This window comes from Sipha flava, unplaced genomic scaffold (assembly GCF_003268045.1).
Source record: "Sipha flava isolate LNK unplaced genomic scaffold, YSA_version1 67_pilon_pilon, whole genome shotgun sequence".
NCBI classification, from domain to species: Eukaryota; Metazoa; Arthropoda; class Insecta; order Hemiptera; family Aphididae; genus Sipha; species Sipha flava.
In genome coordinates, this window is record NW_020273607.1 from 1,375,334 (window position 1) to 1,383,112 (window position 7,779).

General features: G+C 31.4%; 1 protein-coding gene across 1 annotated transcript in view; it reads left to right on the forward strand.

Annotated features, from left to right (window-relative positions):
• Window positions 1–1,803: 1,803 nt before the first annotated feature.
• LOC112691823 (head-specific guanylate cyclase) overlaps window positions 1,804–7,779 on the forward strand; it is a 421,762-nt gene continuing 415,786 nt past the window's right edge. The window contains exon 1 of the mRNA XM_025566227.1: window positions 1,804–1,937. The gene's annotated coding sequence lies outside the window, so the exon portion shown is untranslated. The remainder of the gene's footprint in view (window positions 1,938–7,779) is intronic.

Consider the following 7,779-nt stretch of genomic DNA (forward strand, 5'->3'; position numbering starts at 1 on the left):
TATAACTTCTATAATTTAATAATTTATTCGGTAGTGAAAAAAAAAATCGTATTACCTCTGCACGTATCATCAGAGTAATTCCTCAGCCTGAATATACATGTACAAATAAAATTAATAATAAAAATGTTTTAACTGTTAAATTCAATATATATATATACTTTTTTATATAGAAGTTCTAAAAATATTAAAATTAATAATAATAATGTATATGTGTGCAAAATGTAAAATGTTGATACCTTAGAGACTATTTTTTTAATAAAATTGACACCTCATTAGACAGGTACGTGTTTATTTTTTAAATGTATTAGGAAATATTGAAAAACTTTTTATCTCTTACATTTGAAATATAAATATGGTTTCACTTGATGGAGTATATATGACGTATATTATACGTACATCATCATTTGGTATCGATTTCTATGATGATCATTATCAAATGCTGAATGAAAATAGTATCTTTATTAATAGTTATTAGAAATGAAAAATATCTAGGTATCCATATTTAAATTCATGTAAAATGTTAACTATCTAAATATATAATGATCTAGAAATTTTTTAATTGCTATTTTTCGTAAGTGTGTAATAATTGAAAACGTATTCTGCGTAGGTATTATATTTTCCGCATCTTACTCTGAATCCAAAAAAGTAAAACGAGATGTGATTAAACTATAAATTACAACATTTGATGATTGGTGTAATTTGAAATTTACAAATAAATAAATTAAAACACCAATAATCTGATAGATATATATATATATAAAGTAAAGAATACAATAGTATTAATGATTTTTAAATTGTTTCAAGAGTTCGACTCCGTTATGTATATAATAATTCTTTACATATATTTTTTTTCAGAATATTTTATATTTTTATTTTGTGAAGAATATTGCAAATATATATTATAATAATACGCTCGGTAAACCGAAATTTGTTTGAAATAGTTAAGAGGATGTGTTATACCAGTAATTTAAATGTAAAATATGTTTTCCGCGAAAATGTAATTCAGTAAAAATTCATAGTAGAGTATCGACACTTGTTTTTTTATTTTTTTTTTTTAAGAGAAGAACATTATCCATGATGTAGAGTTTTTATTTTTTTCCCTAACGAAAATGGATTCGAAGTTATTTATATGTAAACATTTCTTAAAATGTTAAGTGCTTTGTTTAGGTATAAAAAAATCATTGAAAATAAGTAAAAACGTTAAATCATATTTATTTATCTTGTTAATAATAATAATAAAGCATCATCTATGAGTTGACACTGAATGGGTTTTCATCGAGAACTCGTAAGTAAACGATTTTTTTATTCTTAGATCCACGATCACTCGTATATATGTGTTCGTAGTCTGAACTTCGTACCGTATCGTCGTCGATCCGCGGAATGTTAAGCTCGGGACAAACTTCGGGTGTCACCCGGATACGAAGACCAACTCAGGTTATAAACTATCTACACACACGTTTCGTTTGCCTTCAGTCGTAGTACATTTTAAGTGGATCGTTTTAAAATCGGGTATCGCTTCGTCGTTGCAATCGAAATGACGTGCGTCGCAGAGAGAGCACGTACTTATTGCTCTTCGTATGTTTCGCAGCGGTGTTCGGAATATGTTTGTCCGCCGTCCGGTCTCATGCAAACACGGGCGATGCGCTTCCGAGGGCCGGCTGTAGAGGGACCGACGCGTGGCCGTATACCTACACGTACCTACGCCGACGGCGACGGGCGCGCGGCGTGTCGTCACAGGGTGGCGCAGGGGACCGGCGCAACGCGAGCCGAACAGTGTCGTGCCGCCGCCGGCCCACCCGCGTTTCGCGCCGCCGACTCGAAAAACAGTGTGCTGCAGAATGTTTCACGTACGGTCGTACGTCCTCTGGTCTCGATTCGATCCGCTTTCGTGATTCAGCCGCATGGCCGTACGCATCGCCGTCGTCGCCCCCGAAAAGGTAACGTATGAAACACCGTATGTGTAATATAAGGGTAGATATTATTTCGCGTCGTCGCGCAACACCGACGTGGCGATTTTGCGGTTACGTGGGGTGCAGGACATTTGTTAAAGGGGAGGGCCATGAAATTTTCTTTTGAATTCGTAAGACAATTGTTGTCGAAAACGTTTCGTCGTCGATTATCGATTCAACGGATCGACGTACGAACGTCGGAAAACGTGTTCGTAGGACGTCGATTCGTTTGCAACTCGTTCGCACCGTTTACCGATTCGTCTTAACACGTGTCCAAGGGACGGATAAGATTTTTGTCCCCTTCGGTACGGCCTTCGGTGAATGCAGTTGCGACTGGCCTTCTCAAGATACGAATCCGACACGAAGTGCATTGCATAATACATTGATATAAAGTCGTTTAGTGCAGCATGTCGCGCACGATATTCACGCGAATAGTATCTATTTGTAACAATTTCATTGTTATTCTAACCGCATAATAAATAGTCTGTGATTGTACCATAAAATGTATTTCATATCCGGTGTGCACGTGTTTTCTGCAATATGTACGTGTTGGCGTTTGGGACCGATTGCACGTTCCATATTTTTAAAACGTATTTTGTCAGTTTTGCATACGAACGTCGAATCGTGTACCAGTGGCGAAATCAAGAAGAGGGGGTCTTCGGGTCCAGACCCACTTCCCTTGTCATATATTTCTAAGATAATATAAATGCTTCATAAAATTGAATAATCGATTCGAAGATTGATTTAAAAAATTCCGAAAATGTAACACCTGAGGAAGTATTACAACATTTAAGCTATACAAAACATTGGTTAGATTTAAATTTATAAATTTATACATACCTTTTACATTTATTTTTTATATAATACATTTAATTATCGTTCAATTTAAATAATTTAAATTTAATTTAATTTAATTTAATTTAACTTAATTATTATGTTAACAATATTTACATTAATCAAACAATAAAATAATAAATTTGCTAATTACTTTAAAATTATATTTTTTGACCCATCCCCCCTAAAAAATCCTGGTTGCGCCAATTTCGTGTACGCGTTACCGAGGACACTGGATATTTGTATCGGAAAAAATTAATATTTTAATAACAGTCCAAATGCTTTGATCTGTTCTAAATTATTATTCTAATGTGTAATAACGTTTCTCGCGGCGTATTCGTATAATAATACTATTTCTATAGCCATAATAAATTTCGTTTGGTCAAACGACATTATTGTGCACGTCAAAAAGGAACATTTCTCCAAGGACAATGTTTTCAACGTGTTTTTCGTACGTAAATATTACAGATGCGTAATGATAACGGACTACAGTTGTAATTGTCGTTTGTGTATACGTAAATCGGTGTTGTCATATTTAATTATTATTATCGTGCCAGGGGTATTATGCTATATAACGATAACGATAATAATAGCAATACGAAGGTACAACCCGATCCCGCAATACATATAGCTCCTAACCACCTTCGCCACCTGTTTGCCTTTCCACTCTCTTTGGTGGACACCATCATCGATGTTCATCATCCCTTATCTACCACGTTTTTTTTCGTGAAAATCTCACTACACGTGCGTTTTTTCTTCGTCATTATGCAACAAGGTTGATTGTTATACGCCATACGCGGCGAGTGTATGTCATGCAGCAGAGCATTGTAGCTAAAACATGAAATCATAGTGTTTATATTATTCACTACAAAATATTTTAAACGGTGAAATCCGTCCAAGGCGGAATCACAAGGGAACGTTTCCCGATCAAACCGATTTTCCGTTTCATGTGCCATAGATTCTGGTCTCAGGTTGATTTCAGACAATAATTAAATGTTTAAACCGTCATGGAAATATTCATCGGAACGACGTTATCATAAATTTTTCCCAGTTTCTAACAGCGTTAGTATTACGTATGCAACATTGTATAAAATTAATCTTGCAAAGTCACAAAATCGACTGCTCCGTTGAGAATAATTTACATGTTTTACGTTCTGCTACGCAAAAGTTGTGCGTAAGAATTGAACACGTGCTGTTTAAAAAACATGGGATATACGTTGTATTTACGATCTATAGATTTTTTCGCGTAACTAGGTCAATTATTCCTTTTCCCGAAACATTCGCTATTTGTTACTTCGCGTATGCTCATCACTTACGCGTTAATATGCAAATACTCACTCGCCCGACTTTTCACCAATTCTTTCCGCAGCCTACGACTTAATACGTCTCGTTAAATCCTACAACCATGCCCTATTTTCTCGATGTCTTGTAAATTACAATGGTTGGTTGATTTTTATCTCGACGAGAGCTTACTAGGTTTAGCCGATTGGCACCTGCTATACGTTATTGTTTTGATAAGTTACTTTCAGCGTGTTGTTTTCAACGGCTTCGACAAAACGAATAATAATATTTCATTTTTCCCTTGTCTATTGAAAATTTCGTGTTTAGATAAAATCAACTTACAGCGATAAACTACTTACTCGTTAGTCAATCTCATTTTTTTTTTCATTAGTACAAAAAGCTGTCAAAATTCAACGACTTATATGGTGATTATGGAACGCGTTAAATACTGATACGAAAAGTCATCTAAGTATAAACAATTTCGCGATCTAAATCGGATTTTTCGACTTATATTAATATTCACGTATTTAGTGAACAATACAAGTGGTTGAAAAATTATTGTTGTGTCAACAAGGAAAATTCAACATCATATTTTATCCACTGATTTCAAAAAAATATTATTTTTTCGATATATTGAAGTGTACTTTATAGTGATGTTCTTTAATAATTTACCTGTAGTTTTATACTATATATATAACCACTTTTCTATAGTTAATTAAGAAGCATGATGAAAAAAAAAGACCAAATCCTGTTCATTTTTTATACTAAAAATAATGTTGGCTTTAATATTTTACTAAATGATACGTAGAAAAACCAAAAATTAATAACTATAGGAAACACCTGTACACATAATACAACATGCTGTGCCATATACATTTATAACTCCTGAATTACAAATAACTACCCAAACCATAATATTAATCGAAGCTTATTTCAAATAATTTTAACCCCTCTTACAGTTAAAATTGTACTTAAAAATTAATTATTTTCTGTCGGTTTCTTTTTTTTTTTATATCCATAAACAAAATATTTATTTACAACTTAAACACTAGATTACTTAAAAAATAAATAATGTAATTAAAAAACATAAACATTATAATAAATGTCATTAAATTATTTCCAAATTATATATATATATATATATGTTACGGGCAAAAGCCGAAATCGGATAAACCTCAGAAATGCCCGGGTAAAACGCGAACTGCACACAATCCTTGAGCAAAATGTCATATTTCGGCTTTTGATCGGGCAAACCTAGTTATGACCAACCTCATTTGGGCAAAACTGCCAAAAATGTATACTGATTTTTATCGTAAGGGCAAAACCGTAGAGTCTTAAATATGTTTGCTAATATTAAATACGATTTTATTACGATTATAGATGACCATGCATATCTTGTTAATTTATCGCTGTTATTGTATTTTTTCAACTCGTTATATTAAAGGTACACAAAATACATCTTATCAAAATGGGGTTTAAATGTATTATTGTTTTTAATTATTTATTTTAACATTATAAGAGTACTTAATATTATTATATGTTTATTTTTATACAAACACTTAATATCATTATATTTTTATTATTATTTAAGTGTATTAAATTATATCTAAACAATATTTTATGATTATTATTTTTTTTTGTATTTGATATTAGTGAAGTTATTTAAAACGCTACAGTTTAGTCCAAGTGAGGTTTAAATGTATTAATTAAGTTTATTCAATTATATTTGTACAGTAATATTTATTTTATAATTATTTGTATTTAATATTAGCGAACGTATTTAAAACTACGGTTTTACCCTTACGATAAAAGTCAGTATACGGTTTTGGCAGTTTTACCCAAATGAGGTCAGTCATAACTAGGTTTGCCCGGTCAAAAGCCGAAATATGACATTTTGCCCAAGGATTTGGGCAGTTCGTGTTTTACCCAGGCATTTCTGAGGTTTGCCCGATTTCGACTTTTGCCCGTAACATATATATATATATATATATATATATATATATATTAACACAATGCAATATAAAGCAAAAGTTATGAAAGAAAGTTAAGGACATGGTAATTATAGACAATTTATTGTTTTTGTTAACTTAAATTATGAATAAAGATGTTTGACAGTTTTTAAAAACATATTATAGTAATTATACAAAAATACATCTAAGAGAAAAAAAAAATTAACTACGTTTATAAGCATCTATCTACATTTATATACTTAAATGAAAGATAAAAATATTTGAAATAAAACTGAAAGTAGTATTATTATTTTGAAAATAATGCACTGAGATTTAAATGACAGCAAACAAATTGATTCATTTATACTACATCTAAAAACGAAAAGAACCAACACTTAAACAGACATTCGCATATAACATAAGCCGAAGACAGAATAATAATCATAAAATATGTATTACTTACAAATACATGTACCATTAATAATAACATTAAGTCATATAAAAAGAATATCGTAAAGATGATGTTGACATATTTTATTTCATATATGAATCACTAGAATATTATGGTGGAAGCAGAAGAATAATCCGTGCATTATAGAGAAAAATAGCAACAGGAAAATATAATATGCAAAAAGTCTGAAGACATATTTCAATAACTTGTGAAATAAACGTAGGTATAGTTTAAACGTGTTTTCTGTTTCAAAACTTTTGACATTAAAAAAAAAAAAAAAAAAAAAAAAAAAGGTAAGAAACGTGTATGTGTATTTTTATATAATTTAATTATAGTTTATGTTTTATCGTAATTGTAATTTAATTTATTATGTTTCGATAACGGAATGGAGTATAAAAAGATAGAAGGAGCAAGTGAGTTCGAGTGAGAGGTGAGGGTGGTTGATGTGTGTGAAATGTGAGCTGTTGTATAAATGGCTTGTATGTAGTGGGTTCTAGGGTTTTTGTTAAATCTCAAATAGTTGGTCTACGCAATTTATTTTATTGTTGGTATTCATAAGTCTTTGTCAAATGCATTTCGTTATAAAAAATTAACTAGAGGAGATATTATTATGAAAATTGCGCGTGTTTAGGCGCAAAGATTATTTTGATAAATTTGTGTTGGCTTACCGAGAATGATAATATTAGGTATACTATCGATATAATTTACACTTTTGAATAGATAGAATTGAAAATAGTAATCCAATGCACTAACTTTTATTACAAGTTGTATAATACTTGGATTTAATAACATCGACACTGTAGTGTACGCTACAATAAACTATTAAACGTTTCAGAGTAAAACAGAAGTAACAAACACAATATGACTAATAATATATCTACTCAAATATTGATTTCACATTTTTGATAAATAACTACATTTAATTAGTGAAGTAAAATTACCAAAAGTAAAAACAAGAAAAATTCATAAATAATTCCAACGGAAACTAATATTTATTAAAACAATTTTTAGCCCACGCAATTAGCGTAAGTGATGCTATTGTCATTATTCATTCATTTGAAAATATTTTAAAACTTATTGGAACGACCCATGAGTACGAGTTTTTCGTCTAGTTTCGATTATCGTAAGACGTATATTTATCGTTGGTATGCGCGCCCAACGTATTTTCATAAATAGCCCAACATGGTTACCGTTGCTGCATAAAACGTTTTCTTCATTGCATTCGTCCGAAGTAAACCACGGTTATATTGTACTGCCGAGGGAATGAATAGAGAGAGAGAGAGAGAGAGAGAGAGAGAGAGAGAGAGAGAGAGAG